Source organism: Erinaceus europaeus, assembly GCF_950295315.1.
Source record: "Erinaceus europaeus chromosome 6 unlocalized genomic scaffold, mEriEur2.1 SUPER_6_unloc_3, whole genome shotgun sequence".
Classification (NCBI taxonomy): Eukaryota; Metazoa; Chordata; class Mammalia; order Eulipotyphla; family Erinaceidae; genus Erinaceus; species Erinaceus europaeus.
The window spans coordinates 698319-717187 of NW_026647136.1; the positions used below are offsets into that span (position 1 = coordinate 698319).

At 45.0% G+C, this 18869-nt stretch overlaps 1 long non-coding RNA gene across 1 annotated transcript; it reads left to right on the plus strand.

Annotated features, from left to right (window-relative positions):
- Positions 1-10059: 10059 nt before the first annotated feature.
- LOC132536170 (uncharacterized) lies at positions 10060-18654 on the plus strand. The gene is made up of 3 exons (XR_009547838.1): positions 10060-10078; positions 14044-14107; positions 18526-18654. It is a non-coding gene; the product is annotated as an uncharacterized LOC132536170 (long non-coding RNA).
- The last annotated feature ends 215 nt before the right edge of the window (positions 18655-18869 follow it).

The window sequence follows — 18869 nt, forward strand, 5'->3', positions numbered from 1 at the left end:
CCCCATAACTAAATATAATAATACAATAAAATATAACTATTTAAATAAAAGAGAGTGGGGGTAGAGAGCATAGTGGTTATGCAAAAATACTTTCATACCTGAAGTTCCAAGGTCCCATTTTCAATCCCTAAGACTACCATAGTCCAGAGCTGATCAGTGTCCTGGTGAAGAAGAAGAAGAAGAAGAAGAAGAAGAAGAAGAAGAAGAAGAAGGAGAAGGAGAAGGAGAAGGAGAAGGAGAAGGAAGAGGAAGAGGAAGAGGAAGAGGAAGAGGAAGAAGAAGGAGGAGGAGGAGGAGGAGAAGCAACATACCTTGTGTGACCCATATTTGAATGTGGTATAAAACTTTGTGAGTTCTTTAAATAAAATAAAATAAGAAGAACTTGTGCTTAGGAGTTCTGCTGAAGCCTGTCATACCTGTGGCTTTAAGAGCCCAGTTTCAGTTCCCCTGCACCCCTTGAGCTTGAGCTGACAGTGTTCTGGTGTTTCTCTGTATGTTTTTCTCCCTGGATCTGTGTCTGGAAAAGAAAGTGAAGAGAAATTTGGGAGAAATATGGGAGCCCTTTGATTGGCTGTAAGGTGCATTCTGCTCTGTGACCACAAGGTGGCAACATAACACAGCAGGGCCCCTCCTGGGCTGGCCTTGCTCTCATTGCACTGCCCCTTGGTCTGGAATAGTTGTTACTTTGGGCAGGGTGTTTGCAGTCTGTTCCCAGGATCTGTTCCTGGGAGCTTCCTTCCCAGGAGCTAGAGAGAGGTAAAAGACGGTTCACTGGGCATGGCACCAGGTTTATGAGGCTGAGGCGCCAAGTTCCCTGTCCTGGTGAGGTGGCCACAGAGACAGAAGGGTCCTGGAGCTCTGCCTTTGCTCCCCCTGTGTTTGTGTCATGGGTGTATCCCCTTCCATTTCTTGCACTGCTCCAACCCCTTCCTGGAAAAATGATCTGAACACCTGTGCTGGGCTGCTGGGCTGTGAGGAACCTGCTGGAGTTCCCAGACTTCCCTGCACAAGGACCAGGGTTGGAGGCCTGGTGGTTCCCCACCTGCATGGGGAGGAGAGGTGAGGCAGGTCTGTGGGGTTCTCTTTCTCTCCACATCTCTATCTCTCCCCTTCCTCTCAATTTCTCAGTAGACTTTAAATTCAGAGAGAAAGAACAAATGGGATGTTGTTAGGTGGCAGGAGTGGGGTGAGCCATCAGCATCCCTGGGTTCCTAGTGTTGGAAATGATGTCCAATTAAAAATAGTTGTCAAGGCAAAAAATAGGAATTGAAGCAAGGCATTTATTTATTCTTTTGCAAAAGGGCGTGCCACCCACAGTGGCCTACAGGCAGCAGCATGTCCCCCTCAGCCTTCTCCCATCTTTTATATCTGAAGCAGAACTGTCTCCCCACCCCTGGGCTGGGCTTCAGAGCTCACAATCTCTCCATTGTCTAAAGGAGGAAAGGAGGAAGGGAGTATGAGGGTCTCTGCTGGAGGATTGGGAGGCACTGCAGGGATCTGACCTAAAGAATACAAAACTACTGGCCACAGGTGGTCACAGATAACAATTTATAAAAAGAATGTTTGTACTAAACAGTTGTTCTATTCGTGTTCTTTTGAAGAGAAGACCTAACCATCTCTCACAGTCGATTGACTTTTTCTCTGCATGTTCTTTCTTTGATAACCACAGGAAGGCTCCCTTAACCTCCATGAAAATAAAGAGGGAAAAAATGTAGATGGGAAAGAGCTGCAGTTCAAGTCACAGCAATTCTGCTGATCCTCAGATTCCTTAGAATAAAGCAGAAGTGTCTAAACTTCTAGTTCAAAAATGTATCAGAAGTACAAGACATAAAGTTTCTGAAATATGTTTCCCTAGTAGATAAATAACGACATAGTATTGCTTTAACGTTCCCTATTTCTACATGTCTCTATCTATACATACAAATGCAGTTATTTCTCTACCTCTCTGCCCATTTGTGTACTACAAGAGAGAAATTGAGTAATGAACATCAAGGTAGGAAGCAAACTCTCACAAGAATATACTAAAAAGTTACGTGTCACAGTGTTTATTCGGAGTTATTCATGAATTTAATCATAAAAGAGGACTGGAAAAAAAAGCAATGGATGGGACTTGGGTGGTATAGTGTAGTGGGTTAAGTACAGGTGGCATGAAGCATGAGGACCTGCGTAAGGATCCTGCTTTGACCACCCCCGCCTGCCGGGTTCCCCACCTGCAGGGGAGTCCCTTCACAAGCTTTGAAGCAGGTCTGCAGGTGTGTATCTTTCTCTGCCACTCTCTGTCTTCCACTCATCTCTCCATTTCTATCTTATCCAACAATGACAACATCAATAACAACAACAACTAGAACAAGGGCAATAAAAAGGGAAAAATAAATAAAAAGGGAAAATATAAAATAAACATAAATAAATTTTAAAAATTGAAGAAAAAAAAGAAAAAAGCACTTGATACCAGGTCTCACTATTAGGCCAGATTTCACTATTAAACATCCATGATCAATGTTGGTAAGTTTGCTTGATAACCCAGTGGACCAGAAGTCATTCTGCTTGTGTTCCTACATTAATGACTGGAAACAACACTATTCATTGTTTCCAGTAAAAAAAAGATTCATTTAATTCTACAGAACTTTCAAGAATGATTAATACCTATTCCCATAACTTCTTATTCAGTGATCTGTTATTGGCTATTTGCTTTCCTGTTTGGCTACTGTAAGCAGTGCAGCTGAGAACATGGGGCTCAGATAACTTTTTTTTTATGTGTTTGCCTCCAGGGTTATCTGTGGGGCTGGGTGCCTGCACTACAAATCCACTGCTCCTGGAGGACATTTTTCCAACTTTGATGCCATTGTTGCATTGCTGTTGTTGGAAAGGACAAAGAGAAATTGAGAGAGGAGGGGGAAGAGAGAGTGGAGAGAGAAAGACAGACACCAGCAGACCAGCTTCACCCCCAGTGAAGCGACCCCTCCCTGCATGTGTGGAGCAGGGGGCCTGGGGCTCAAGCCAGGATCCTTGTGCTGCCATGTGCAGTTAACCTGCTGCAATACCACCTGGCCCCCGGGCTCAGATATCTTTGAGAACCAGTGCTTCCATGTCTTTGGATAGAAGCCTAGGGATGGTATTGCTGGATCTTAAGGCACTGCCCTTTTTGTTTGTTTGAGGACTCTCCCTGCAGCTTTCCAAAGGGGCTGCACCAGTTTGCATTCCCAACAGCAGTGTCACTTCTCAGGGCTCCCTTTGCCCACACTTTCCCAGACCCCAGATCTTAAAGGTATGTTGATGTGTGAGCTGGAGTCTCACTGTGATCCCAATCTGCATTGCCAATGTCCCTGTAATGTGTTGGCCAGTCAGCAGAATTGTTGTGCAAATGACTTGAAAGCCTGGGGCTCTGAGATCCCAAATCCTGTTTCAGCACCAGAATCAGCCAGAGCTGAGCAGGGAGTGAGCAGCTGAGAAAAAAAAAATCAAAGGCCCCTGTAACCTCTGAGGTCATGACCTTGGTGTCTTCCTGGCCCTTGACTTGGGCCAGTGCTGGTTGGGGACCTGGGTCTCCCCTTCACAGGAGCTCTTGGGGGAGCTGCTGGGCTTTGACACAAGACCTGCCCCTGCTTGCAGCAGCCCCTCAGTCTTCCCTGTGATGGTGGCCAGGAGGACACAGTCCAGGTCACCTGAGTGAAGTGACACTGCTTGGCCTTTATTGGGGATCCCAACACTGACTCACAGCCCCTCCATCCCACACAATTGTTAAAGAGATAATGGGGGGGGCATCTGCCCCCATTCTGAAAGTGCCTCACGCCAATCTCAACAATGAACTAAAAAGAGAGCATGATTATCCAAGTAAACTAAACTGTAGAGAAAACGAAACATGTTAGTGTACAAGAGAGGGAGAGGGAGAGGAATGAACTCACTCACTTTCTCCTTGATCACATGGTATTCCCCAGAAAGAGAGCAAACCCCACAAGGTTCACCACTTTTAAAGCCAAAGGCCCCACCTACAGCTGTAACCACTCCCATTTCTGGGTTGTGCCTTCTCTCCCTCAACACCATGACTCATCCAGGAAAGACTCACCCCTGCTCTCTCTATGCCCTGAGCCTCTGCCTCCTGCTCCTGCTCCCACTCCTGCTCCTGCCTGATTTCATGGTTCCACATGGGTCTGCACTTCTGCTCTGAGAGGAGGCACCGGGACCCGGGTTGGAGACCACACCCCAAGTCCACCAGGAGTCACAGTGCACAGGGGGATCCCGTCCTGCTGGATGGTAAGAAGGGGTGCACTCAGTGATGTGGGTCTGAGACCTCAGCCACATGCCTATGACCTTGACATCACTGCTTCCCACCTGGAGCTTCCAGAAGCTTCTTCAAAGGCGCTTCTGCTTACTGAGGGCAGGAGACCGGGTGTCTCCATAGGTTACAGAGACAGTGATTGGGATTGTGCCCTTATGTCAACTCTCCCATAAACCTGGAGGCCCCCATTAAGATGATGGCAAAAGGAAAACAGACAAACAGCAAAAGCTAGAAGGAAGGCAACAGTGAGGTGAACACTGAACCTTTGAAAGTTCACGGAAATGTTTAGTGTGAGACGGCCTTTACTCTGTGCTTCATTTTGTCCCTCCAGGGCTGGGACTCCACACCTGCCCAACTCCACCATTCCTAGAGGCCGTTCTTTATCTTCTTCTTTTCCCATTTTTCATTTGATGGAGCACCCAGATGGATGGGGGAAACAGTGTCACACACTATAGAGCTCAGCTAAGATAATGTACAAGGACCCAGGTTTAAGCCTCTGGTCCTCACCCGGGGGGAAAGGAGGCTTCACAGAGCAGTTAAGCAGAGCAGCAGGTGTCTCTCCCTTTCTATAATCTCTCTTTCCACTTTCAGTTTCTCTCTCTATTCAAAATAAAGAGAGAAGATGATCGCATGCAGCACTGGTCACCTGCTCCTGAGTTCTTACCCCTTCAAGAGGGAACCAGGGACTTGAACCCAGGTCCTCTACTATGGTATCATGTGCTCTCTACCAGATGAGCTAGCACCTGAGCCATGGCTTTTGCCCTGAGCCCTCTCATCACACATGCCAGGGGTAGTGATGTGTGGATGAAGACACACACATACGCACACACAGAGCCCAAACCTTTTGATTCCTACTGAGTTAGCTTCTGATGTTGGAGTCCTACAGGCCTTACCTATGAACATGACACAGCATAGCCAGGACTGAACACGTTAGGGAAATAACTGAACAGTCTGGGGCCTGGGATTCAGCATCCAAGATACACGCAGATGCACTTGCACTTTCCCAGCAGCTGTTAGAAGTTCTCTTCCGTCAGAATGAACTGCATATTAGAATTTAAACATACTTCTGAAGGAAGCTCAGAGTTACTATTATTGAGGTGAGGGAGCAGAGATTAGTGCAGAGCACAGCGTTCTTAGCACATCAGTGTGCAGAGATGAAGCCTGGCTGCAGGTGGGCACCATCTGAGGAGTTTTTAGACCCCAGAGATTCTGTTCTGTCACAGGATGGACTTCCTCTGGGGGGCTGAGCTCAGTGCTGAATAGCTCCAGGTGAAACTCCCTGTGCTGCACATTTATTTGGAGGGACAGCCTCGGGGCTTCAGGGACATTGACATCAACTTAGAGAAGTAGGGTCAGTTAGTCCTGTGAGTGACCACACACATCTGGTTTGGTAAGAGCATGCTCAGTGAATATGAAGATAAGATTAAGACAGAGCATTGCCTGTGGTGGTGGCCAGGCTGGTGAGGAAGCTGAGATGTGGAGATCGGCACCACAGTAACAGTATGTGGATTGTTGTTCTGGGGACCCTTCTGAGCAGCTCATGTTCTTTGGAAGCACATGTCAGGCTGTTCTGTAACTTAGAGTCTTTCCATTTTTCCTTTAAAAACAGAACCTGATGTGACTGACTTGAACCATGTCTAAATGAAGGAGTGGGATTTGTCTCACTGACACTGTGGACATAAACATGTTCATGTCTGGGTCCAGGACGTAACACCAATTTTAGCTAAAAATATCAGTGAGAAGTGTAATTTTCCCCCTCAATTTTATATCGTTCCTGCAGTTATTCACAGTGGCATTTTAGATGAATTCAAAGTGTGTTTACATTTTGGTGACTGGAGATAGCTCATCTCTTAAGAGTGCATGCCTCCCATGTTTGAATCCCTGCATTTGAGCATCAGCACCATACATGGCCTCAGTCTCGTCATGGGTGGTGACAGGTGCTGTGATGATTCTGTCTCTCTTTCTCCAACTGCTCTCTCTCTCTCTCTCTCTCTAAAAAATTATTTTAAATATTATACAGTTGGGCATTAGGGCCATTCAGTGGCACTGTGCAGATGGCAGGGCCAGGATTATTCCCTGCAGTGATTAAAATAAATCAAGAGCCAGGGAGAGAGCATAATGGCTATGCAAATGACATTTATGTCAGAAGCTTCAGGGTCCCAGGTTCAAACCCTGCTACCACCATAAGCCAGATCTGAGCAGAGCTCTGAAAAAAAAAAAAAGAAATTAAATTCAAATAAGTCTCCTTTCAAATGAGCTCTTCCAAGGAGCCTTCCTTGTTTGTCCTCTCCACAGTGTCAGTCAGGTTTCATCTTTCACCTTTACTCCCTCACTTCCCTCTTTGTTTTTTTCTGGGTAATATTTCCAGGAGTCTAGAATCACATTGTGATTGGTAGTCTCTTCTGTTGAATTTCTGTCTTCCCCATTCAAAAGTTGGTTGCATGAGAATTGGGCCTTTTTTCTTTCTTTTCTTTTCTTTTTTTTTTTTTTTTAGTTCTTACTATAGGACACTATTTCATTTCCTCAGGAAAATAACTTAAATATGTAGGCCAATCTGAAGATGCAGATAAGAATTCATTAGTAGCCACTTGTGGTGGACGGTCATTAGCACCTAGGGGTCCAGGACCTGGACAGTGTTGGAAACTTCCCCTGGAAGCTGCATGGACATGTCTGAAACATATAGTCTTGCAAACCAAGGTCTCATCCAAAACTGTGAATGATGCCTGGCAGAGGCATAATGTTGAGGTGGTTGTGTGTCTAGTGGTAAATAAAAGACAGGCGTCCATCAAGCTTCCTGAACAACTAGAAAAACCACAGCCCACATTTCTCCAGTTTAGGACCTATATAGCCCCCATTTGGAAGCAACCCAAATGCCCTTTGACAGATGACTGGATAAAAAAGTTATGGGACGGGGGTCGGGCGGTGGCGCAGTGGGTTAAGCGCAGGTGGCGCAAAGCACAGGAACCGGCGCAAGGATCCGAGTTCGAGCCCCCGGCTCCCCACCTGCAGGGGAGTTGCTTCACAGGCGGTGAAGCAGGTCTGCAGGTGTCTATCTTTCTCTCCCCTTCTCTGTCTTCCCCTCCTCTCTCCATTTCTCTCTGTCCTATCCAACAACGAATTGCGTCAACAAGGGCAATAATAATAACCACAACGAAGCTACAACAAGGGCAACAAAAGGGGGAAAAATGGCCTCCAGGAGCGGTGGATTCATGGTGCAGGCACCGAGCCCAGCAATAACCCTGGAGGAGGGGAAAAAAAAGTTATGGGACATATACTCAATGAAGTATCCCCTAGGAAAGTAAAGATGATGTTGTATCCTTTGGGATAAATAGGATTATGCTTGGTGGATAAGTAAAGAGGTAAGTGACAGCTACAGAATGGTTTTTGGCACTGGGTAGAAACAACTCAGCAACATAAATCTCAGGTCTGGTCTGTGGCACTGCATACACTTGTGTCATGTGTCATTCTATCTCTTGTCTCTCTCATCAATCAACAAATGGAGCTTTGAAGTAGGCTACCTGGTGATCTATTCCTCTCATCCTAAATAAATACTTGAAAGAAACTCTAAATAAATTTATTTATTTCATTCTTTTATGAAAAAGCTATTGAAATCTTTTTTTCAATCATATGTTCTTTTCTGTGAAGGCCTGAAATAATTTAGAAGGCCCAAATTAAAAAGTTCATCATTTCTACTAATGTATGAGGTTTAGTAATGTAGTATATACATTAAGTGTAACAAAGTATAAATATCAGAAATTCAGCAACAGAAAGGAACGCTCAGCATTCTCTGAATGGCATTTGTAAACCCAGAAGTGAAGAGTGCAGCCACACTGGAGCCTCAGCTCTGAGGGCAGAACCTTCCTGCCTGTGGTGTGGTGTTTCCAGGGTCAGTCAGCACACACAGTGCTCAGGCCCCTCTCCCCACCCTTGCTGAGCTGCCAGATGAGGACAGAGCTGCAGAAGCTCATGGGTTGGGCTAAGAGCAGAGGGGAGAATGACAGAGTGCTTCTCTCTGTCTCTCCGAGTTTGAAAGGAGCTTCAGGATCAAGCACTCAGTGCCTCTGCTTAGCCTGTGGGTGTCTGCCTACTTGCAAAGATCCAGGAGAGCCACCAGCAGAGACAAGAAGTCACTGGTTCTAGGCTGGCCCAGGAACAGCTTCGTGGTTACTTTCTCCTAAGACCTCCATCTTGGTTTTCCATGTGGTCGTGACTTTTACATTTAAAACCTTTTCATCTACTTGTCTGTAAAGCCAATGGCTCAAGCATGAAGCTTTAGTCTTTGTTATTCTCTCTCGTTCTCTTCTGAACATTAAAAGGGAAAAACAAAAGAAAACACGGGTCATCTGGCACAGTGTAATCATGCACAGGAGGCCCACAGATAAAAAAAGGAAATATGGACATCAGTATTTTGTGGAGTTGAACTTATTTCTTCCCAGTTTCTTGCACTGCAGGTCTGTGCAGCAAAACAAGAGTGGCATTCCTGTCTGGAGAGGGTGGAGAGGAAGAGAGTCAGACACCTATAGCACCGCGTCATAGCCCATGAAGCTTCTCCAGAGCAGGTGGAAGCAGGGAACAGAACCCAGGTCCTTGCTCTTGATAACATTTGTACTCTAATGGGTATACCACCTGCATGCTGTGCAGTTGGTTTACTAGGGAAACTACAGATATTTATGTTTATGGGAAACTGTAAAGGCATAGGAAGCAAAAGGAATTCTTAGTGGCTCTACAGCATAAATATAGAAATAATGTTGCTTATTAAATTCCATAATGTTGATCAGGCTCTTCCTGATGTCAGTCATCATACTCCTTGTAAGGAAGTGAGTTTGAGGGCCAGGTGGCCATGTCCTGAAAAAGCACACACATTACAGTGCACAAGCACACAGGTTCAAGCCCCTGTTGAAGCTTCTGGAGTAGTGAAGCAGGCCTGCAAATGTCTCTGGCTCTCTCCTTCTCTGTATCCCCTCCTCTCTCAATTTATCTCTGTCTCTATCCAATGATACATATTTTTTTAAAAAAGGGAGTGAAGTTTACTAACTGGAAATTCCTACAAGAATCAAAGAAATTTTCTAAAAGCACGGGAGAGGCCCAAAGCCCTGTGTTCAAGGGAGATAGCATATGGCTCAGGGTGAGAGTTTCTACATGTAGTTTAGGGAGATATGAATGTGAACCCATCAGATGACTACAGTCTTGCAAAACATCATTCCTGGGGGCCAAGAGGTAGCACAGCAGGTTAAGCGCACATGGTAAGAAGTGCAAGGACCAGGTTAAGGATCCAGGTTCTAGTTGCAGGCTCCCCATCTGCAGGGGCCACGCTTCACAGGCAGTGAAGCAGGTCTGCAGGTGTCTGTCTTTCTTTCTCTCCCCCTCTGTCTTCCCCTCCTCTCTCGATTTCTCTATGTCCTATCCAACAACAGCAACTATAACAACTACAACAATGGGAAAAATGGCCTCTAGGAACAATGGATTCATAGTGCAGGCACCAAGCCCCAGCAACAGCCCTTGGGGGAAAAATAAAAAGTTCCTCAGCATAAACAAATAACAGTTTCCCTCAGTTAATTGTCATCCTTACAAATGGTGTTTTCACAGGTCCCTGTCCCTTATGATTTACTGAGGTAACCTAGAAAAAAATGGTAAATGTAAAAGGATCATTCAGAATCCCCTCAGGTACTGTATCTGGACTCACCATTTCATGGTCTTTTCCCACCCTTAAGGAACCCTTCCATCTGGAGCAGATGACTTCAGAGACCCCAGGGCAGCAGGTCTGCAAGGCCAGGCAGTAGAGAAGGAGCCAGCAGGGGAGAGGTGAGCCCCAGCCTTCCCAAAGTGCCTCCTCTGGGATGTCTCCCTTTCTGAAGCAGGATCATGACACAGGACCATTCGCATGTGGGGGGTGCGGGGGTTCAGGGAAGGTTACAGGCAGGGACCCAATTCTCATCCCAAGTCATTTCTAGAAAGGTATTTTATTTTGGGAATTGCTCTAGGTCAGTGTGGCCAACCCTTTTTCTGCCAGGGGTGACATGGATATTTAAGAGATAATTTACAGGCCCTACAATTATCAGCTTGAACATGAGCATTGGATGCTATGTGCTGACTTTGATTCCCAGATGAAATGACTCCCTGGGTCTCGTGTTGTCCACAGGCTAGAGGTGGCTTTTATTCCAGATGCCCAGATCCTGTCCTCCATGGGCTTCTCTGTAGGTGCATTGTTCTGTCATTAGAGCAGGACCTTTAGGGCCTGGGAAGACACCTTCCCCACCCCAGTGTGTGTCCAGTATCCTGGCCACCCTGGGAGCAGATGCACTGCCAGGCCTGTCAATCCATACTTGTAGTGGGGAACTCCCATGCACACAGAGAGTATTGGGGGGGGGTGAAATGGACTGAGCACAGCCTGGGCTGAAGTGGCCTTGACTCAGCTAGAATGTGGCTCTGACCTCACTCCACTGACTTACTTCTCACATATTGACTGGATGTTTATTGTCAGGACTATTTGTTTTTAATTCAACAGCTTCATATTCCCCCATGATTCCATGTTATGCTTCTAATATTCCTACTACAGAAAAAAAAAAAAGATTTGATAAGCTTTTGCATCAGTGGAAGGGCAAAAGGCTCTCTTAGATAAAGCACTACCTTGCTTTTGTATGACAAAGCCTCAAGCCTAGACCCCCCATGTTGAAAAAAGCTTTGGCACCATCTCTCTCTCTGTCTCTCTGTCTGTCTATTTGTCTGTCTCTTCGCCCCTCTGTTTTTCTGTCTCTATCTTGAGAAAAAAGATCTTACACCAAGAATGAAAATCATATAACATACCTTTTATTAAGATGACTCTTACTTTATTAACATATAGTTCAGCTTTTTGTTCTTGTTGTTGTTGTCAATAATATTCTTACTTCACTGAAACCTGAGGAAACTGTACTTGAATCTTGCCTTAACAGATGATGAAGGATGAAGTTGCATTAAATTAACTTGTTTAATCATCTCCATTTGCCCTGCCCCTGCAAAAATAAAATAGACCATCTATTGTCATCAGTCACAGAAAATCAGAGTCTACACCAGGGCATGTCTATCTGTAATTAACAATACAGCTGAGCCTGACAGTCCTCGGGATGAGACTCCTTTTCTGACTCTCTGTGTTCTGGAGTCACTATTGTAAGATTGCACAAAGGCTCTGTTCCATCAAGGAATAGAGTGTTCTTGCCGAAAGCCTTTGTAAGGGACTATATTTGGGTTCCATTTTAGAAGTCTTGGGTCTCAGGTAGGAAAACCAGGATGCGTGTATCAACTCATCTATAAACAAATATTCCCATGATGATGTAGGAGAATCCCCTGATGTATTAAATAGGAGTTTGCTGTCCCCTCCTGTCTGTCCTACTGAGCCTCAGTAGGAAGTGGACCTGCCCCAGGCCCCATATTTAGCTGTCCTCCATTCTCTCCAAGCCTCTACTGAGCAGACAGGAACCTCCTCCTCTGCTCCTCCCAGAGCTCAGTGTCTTGTTCACAGGTGTCCTTGCTGATGGGCGAGTCCCCTGGTTGGGATTCCATGGCATTACCAGGAACTCCCAGGCCCTGGGAACCCTGTTGGATGAGCAGAACTTCTCCCCTTGTATCAGCAAGAAGCCACCTGGCAGCAATCCCTGTTCATGCAGATGCGCGTGGCCCTGGTGATACTGCGGTGCCCGTCCAAGCTGGCCCTGGGTGCAGCTCAGTGTCCCCCATCCGTGCGGGTCTGTAGTAGCCTGGGTGCCGCAGTGCACCACAGTACAGCGGGATGGCCCTGCATCGCCCCAGTTACATCTTCATTGCAGTGACTGGCCTCATAATATGTGTCAGTATCCCCTAGAGATGCCCGCTAGCCATATGCTGCTGGGCATTTCAGTGTATCTTTTCCCATTTGTTTTTATTTTTTTTATATTTTCCCTTTGGTTGCCCTTTTTTATTGTTGTTGTAGTTATTAGTATTGATGTCGTCATTGTTACACAGGACAGAGAGAAACAGAGGAGGGGAACAGACGGGGAAAGACACCTGGAGATCTGCTTCACCGCCTGTGAAGCGACTCCCCTACAGGCAGGGAGCTGGGGGCTCGAACTGGGATCCTTCAGCAGGTCCTTGCATTTTGCGCCACATTGGTATAGATTGCGCTGCATCCTGCATGAATAAAGAGATACTGCATACAGCTCAACCATGAGTCCCTTGTCATCTGTTACAAATCCACTGCTCCTGGAAGCTGTTTTTCACATTTCATTGCCCTTGTTGTTGTTGTTGTTGTTATTGCTATAGCTGTTGTTGTTGGATAAGACAAGAGAATCTTAAAGAGGACAGGAAGCAGAAAGGGGGAGAGAAAGACACCTGCAGACCTGCTTCACTGTTTGTGAAGTGACCTCCCACATACTCAGGTTGTTGTTTTCAACGGGCTGGCTTCATGGGCGGGTAACAGATGACAAGGGACTCATGGTTGAGCTGTATGCAGTATCTCTTTATTCATGCAGGATGCAGCGCAATCTATACCAAGCTAAGCTAAACTAACACAACTACCAACTCACAACTCACTAAAACGAACAATGTTGTCTTTATATACTTTACAAGTAGGGTGTAAACAAGATGTGACATACAGAGGGTAGAGAGAAAAGTGACTGGTGAAAATCAGGGTATGACAAGGAGAGGGGGCGGAGTAGGCAAGAATTCTACCACTGAACCACCAATGCCCTGGAGGGAGGGTGGTGCTTGTTAACAGAGGTTATGTAAATAGAATACAGTGTTATGTAAATAGAATGCAGTGTTAAGCAGGGGGTATTTAAACCAAATGAAACAGAAAAGGTTTTTAGAAGTAGAATTAGAAACATACCAACAACAGGTGAGGTTCTGGGGCCTCAAACTGGGATCTTTATGCCAGTCCTTGTGCTTTGAGCCATATGTGTTTTACCTACTGTGTACCACCACCCCCCAGTATTTGCCTTTAATGACTTTGGTGTACCTTACTAATAATGAGACTATTTCTCATATAGACTCAGATTAATAATTTGATCAGTTTTTTCAGAAATACATTTCTTTAGATCATGCTCAGAGGTATATTTATCTTTTAAAATATTTTTTATGAGATGCCTGATTTTATATATATGGAGACAGAGGCAAAGGCAAGGACAGAGAAACAGAGACGGCATACCCAGCACCCATCTGGCTGGAATGATTCCCTAAACTCTCTCCCCTCTCTCCAACCAAGGAGATGTCCTCATCCCTACTCCCTGCCTGTCCTGGGACCCTCTGCCTAGTAATTACCACCTCAGTTTTTTGCCTAGTTAACATGAATTCTAGATCATTTGAGACATGGTCTCTACTCTTGAAAGTTGCTCACACTTTCAAGGCATTTACTCCTCGCCCCTACAATAAGGAGCACTTTGACTGCTATGTGGATACAATATATTTCCTTGCAAGAAAATATTTTAAACTATGATCCATATTTAAACTTGATTTGCAAAGAGCTGAATTTGCTAGAATATATATCTCTCATTTACAAGGAAACAGTCACACTGCAAGAAGAAATACAAGTGTTGACATTAGTCTTTTAAACATATATTGTTCTTATGCATTCAGTTAAAGAGTTACTGAAATCAGCAATGTTTACTCTCCAACCATAGTGAAGTCTGTGGAGCTAAAAGTATTTATATTTTTAGTTGATTCATTCTTTGTGAACCTTAGGGAAGCTAAAAACAAGTTTTCTTCAAGTAGATCTTGTGAAAGGTGGGTTGTAACTCCAGTTTTTTTTTTTTTAATTCAAGGTTCCTGCACAGCATTAGATGTGTCTGACTTCTAAGGAAAATGAGACTCCAGACACATTGATGGGTAAGTGTCAAGATATTCTAAGTTAGGATGGTTAGATTTAAAATAGCAGTTCAAAACTCTCTCAATAGCTACTGTTTAGTATTAAGCTTAATTGTCTTCACACATTTCATCCATCCTGACCAGCCCTTACTGTGGCACAAAAGTCAAACCTGACTTCCTAAAAGTTTTCTTTAATACACTGAAGAATATACCAATTTGTAAATCTTGGGAACAATATAGTTGTTGGGTCTTTCTATTCATTTTGTCATCACAGTGTAATTTGTTTTAGGTAAAATACTTAATTAAAATAATGAAAATAGAAAACAGGCATTGTACAATGTAAAGGCATCAATACCCCTGTCCCAAATTCACCTGTTCCCAGTGTCTTTTTCATCCCCTTTCCACATTTTTGGCTACATGTTCTCAGGAAAAAAAAAAAAAAAAACACTTCAGACCTGCACCTCTGCACCTCTAGCCATGCTTGATGGTTGCTAGCCAGAGAGGTGAAGTCTTCTCTCTATTTTTTTTTCACCAAGAAGTGCTGTCTTGAAAAAATGTTTTGAGAGAGAGGCTGGGTGGTGGCACACCCATTTGAGAGCACATGTTACAATGCTAAAGGACTCAGGTTCAAGCCCCTGTTCCCCACCTACAGGGGGAAAGCTTCATGAGTGGCGAAGCTGTGCTGCAGGTATCTTCCTGCATATCACCCCTTTCCCTCTCAATTTTTGGCTGTCTTTATCCCATCAATAAATAAATAAAGATAATAAAAATTTAAAAAACATATATGTTGAGGGGGCTGGCGCTGTACCCTGTTAAGCACACATAGTAGTCAGCACAAGGACCTATGCAAGAATCAAGGTTTATCCCACTCCCCACCTCAGGGGGGTTGCTTCACAATAGTGGAAGCTGGTCTGCAGTTGTGTCCATCTTTCTCCCTCTCTCTCCACTCGCAATTTCTGTATTATCCAATAAAATTAAAAAATAGGCCGCCAGAAAATGTGGATTCTTATTAAGCCCAAGGAATAAATAACCCTGGAGGCAAAAAAAAAAAAACAGGAAAAGAAAAAAAACGTTAATCGATTTATTCATTTACTTCACTAATCATGTCTTTCTTTCTTGATGTTTAAAGAAATACAGATTACACTCTCTATTCCTCACAACTTTTTATTTTCAGTATGGGATTCCGCTAGTCTATTTATTTATTTATTCCTTTTGGTTGCCCTTGCTAGTATATTTCTTTACAAAAAAGGCCCTTGTATTTCTGAGACTCCTTTCAAATGAGGTCACACCTCTGAGTCTACACAGAAGTATTTCTTGAACCCCGGTTCCATGGCAAAATGTCCTCAGCATTTGAACATAGCGAGAGGCTAGTGTTCAGGCTCCGGTGTTCATGTGCTGAACGCCTGCACTTGGTGTTTCTCAGACTGAGTTTCCAGCCCTCTTAGTGATGTGCATTTACAGTCCAAGTTAAATTCTCAAGAAGATCAGAATGGAAAGAGACTTTCCTCTCTATACCTCAGAAATGAGCTCCATTTCCCAGACTGCGAGCTAGAGCACTGTCAGAGGACTGTGAGCTGCTTAGTGCAGCATCCTCAGTGCCCATCTGCCAGGAGCCATTTCTCTGCTTAATAGATGATAAGCTTTGAGACAATGGAATCCCTGGAGACAAGTGTTAATTCCCCCCTGGGCAGGCCATTTTCCCTCAGGTAAACCATTTATCAGTAATCAAGTGAGTCAACACACAGTTTGGTTTCTGCCATTTGTTGCAAGGAACATTCTGCTTTGAAGTTTGCTCCCCCTCCCCCTCCTCCAGCATTCCCTCTCCTTCCCTAAAGCCTTATAATGCCTGTGAACACAATCAAATTTTGCAGCTTGATCAGAAACCTGTCTTGCTGTCGTTCTTCGTGTCTCGTGTCCCTTTCATTGTAGGTTTTTTAGGTTCCTAGCCCCTGTTCACCGCCCATCGGTCGGGGCACCCATCCAGAATGACGTTCTGCAACTTTCTTTCCTTCTCCTCCTCTTCCTTTCTCTACTCTCTCTCTTTCTCTCATTAAGAAATGAACCGTCCCACCTACAAAGGAGTCACTTCACAGGTGGTGAAGCAGGTCTGCAGGTGTCTGTCCTTCTCTCCCCCTCTCTGTCTTCCCCTCCTCTCTCCATTTCTCTATCCTATCCAACAATGACAACATCAACAATAATAACTACTACAACAATAAAAACAACAAGGGCAAGAAAAAGGAAATAAATAAATAAATAATTTAAAATGTCTTTAAGAAAACATTTTAGGAAAAAAAAAGAAAAAGAAATGTACCACATTTTTAAAACTCAAATCCACACCACAGCAAACTGTCTTTCTCTAATTTGGGAAGGGCAAGGGAAAGCAATCCTAAGCATGAAGTACTAGCCACTGTTTTTATGCACAGTTACTCCCTGTGTCAGCTCTGGCTTTGTACTTGGCTTCTGAGTTTTCAGTCCCCTGTGTTCTCTCTTTGGTGACTTCATGGGCTGGGAGGAGCAGTGGGATGGGAGCATAGAGCAAGGTGCCTGCTGTTCTTTTGTAGCCCTGACAAGGAGAAGGACACTCTAGGACTGGCACAGAGCTCCCACAGCAAAGTTCATTTTATTGTGTAGGAAGCCCCAGGTTCACACCCTAGGTGCACATCAGATTAGCTCAAACAGCACAGAGGGGAGACTCCATGATCAGTGGAGGCTTGCAGTGAGCCTGGATCTCTTATCTCAAAACCTCTGTCTCTCTCTCTATTTCTCTGCCTCCAGGGCTATTGCTGGGGCTCTGTGCCCTGCACTATGAATCCACTGCTCCTAGAGGCTATTTTCCTCTTTTGTTGCTCTTGTTCTTTATTGTTATTATAATAGTTTTTGTTATTGCTATCATTGTTGTTAGACAGGACAGAGAGAAATCTAGTGAGGAGAGGAAGAGAGAGAGGGCAGAGAAAGACATACACCTTCAGACCCGCTTCTCCACTTATGGGCCAGGGGCTCGAACCGGGATCCTTAGGCCAGTCCTAGAGCTTCACACCATGTGCACTTAACCTGCTGCACTAGCGCCCGGCCACCTTGTCTCTTTTTAAAGGATTCAAAAGAAAAGATCTTCTGGAATAGTGGGTCACAAGACATAGCAGTTAAGTAAATAATAAAAGAAAAGAAACATTTAATGTCTCTTAGACTGACCTCATGTGTCAGTATAGTGAGCAGAGCAATTCCACACAATGCGTTGCAGTTATTTAATCACAGCAGCCATCAGTGTTCCTACCTTCATTTGTTTGACTCCTTAACAGATCTCTGTAAAGGAACAGTTTAGAAGGGCAATGCAAGTTTACAGGCAGTGGCATATCTGGTAGAGCGCACAGATTACAGTGCACAAGCATCCAGGTTCAAGTCCCTAGCCCCCACCTGCAACAGGGAACCTTGATGGATAGTGAAACAGAACTACAGGCTCCAGTCTATCTCTCTACCCCCCTATCTCTCCTCTCAATATCTCTTATCTTTATTCACAAGAAATAGTAAATCAAATCTTTTCTAAAGAAGGACACATTTAGTGTCAGAACTGACAAATAATCTGCCATAGATATAAAGCTCTCAATGGTATTGGGCATGGATGAGCAGGAGTGTTCTCAGGCAGGATCCTATCAGAAGTTACTAATGGGCCCAGGAGAAGAGCCCTCGTACTGCACAGTTGCCTGCTTTTCCTGTGCCAGATCCAGGTTCAAGCTTAATCCTCATCACATGATGGAAATAATTGTCAGTGTTGTGTTGCTGCTTTTCTCTCTCTCCCTCTCCCTCTCCCTATCTTTATCTTTCTCCCTCTCTCTCTGCTATCCTGTAACTCAGTGGAGCTGGTTACTGGCACCATGAATTCACTGGTCCTGTCAGTCATTTTCCTTTTTTTTTTGTCTATTTTATTGAATAAAGATATATTGGAGGGGAAAAAAGAGAATAGAGAATGATAGACACCTGCAGCGTGTTTCATCTCTAAGCATGTTGGGAACTTGGACTCAAACCCAGATCCTTGCACATGGTCATGTGTGCACTCAGCCTGGTGCCCCACCTCCCAGCCTCTTGTTGTTATTTTTGATCTATCTCCCTCCTCTACTGGAAGAAAGACAAACCCAGTGCAATGTCACCCCAGATATCACGTAATATAAAGTTCCTATTGCACCCTGTACCAAGGGATGTCTGCATTCTAAGCAAGGGAACCTGGGAAGCCTGCTCCCATGGACTCAGCAATTTCTATGCCTGGGCACCTGCTTTCTGTAGGGTTTCCCTGGCTGAGTGCAGTGATCCTCCCACAGACACAGTGGCTCCATCCTGAGGCCCAGTGGGAGGACCTAAGGCACCATGTGGGCACTAGCTTAAGGTGAGTTGGCCCGATTTGTACCATTCTTCAGCCTGAGTCTGCATGTTGACTGTTCTCGCTGTAGGGCATCAACAAGACTGTGGATAGGAAATGAGTGAGCTGCCAACTATTGAGCTGCTGAGCCGGAGACCACAAGACTCCACTTCTGTCCCCATCATCGCAGAGCCCTGCCATCTGGAGCAGACCTCTGAGGAGAACTCAGGTCAGTGTGTCCTCAGGCCCAGACACTGAGTAGGAACCAGCAGGGAGCACTGGTGAACCCCAGCCATTCTGCAAGTATCCCCTCTGGGCCCATGACTGCCATCCTGATGTGGCTCCTGACATTGAAAGCCACCTGTAGGGGTGAGGGGGTGGTACAGGCAGGGACCAAGACCCACCCACAGTCCAACTTGGGGACACTTCCTGTTG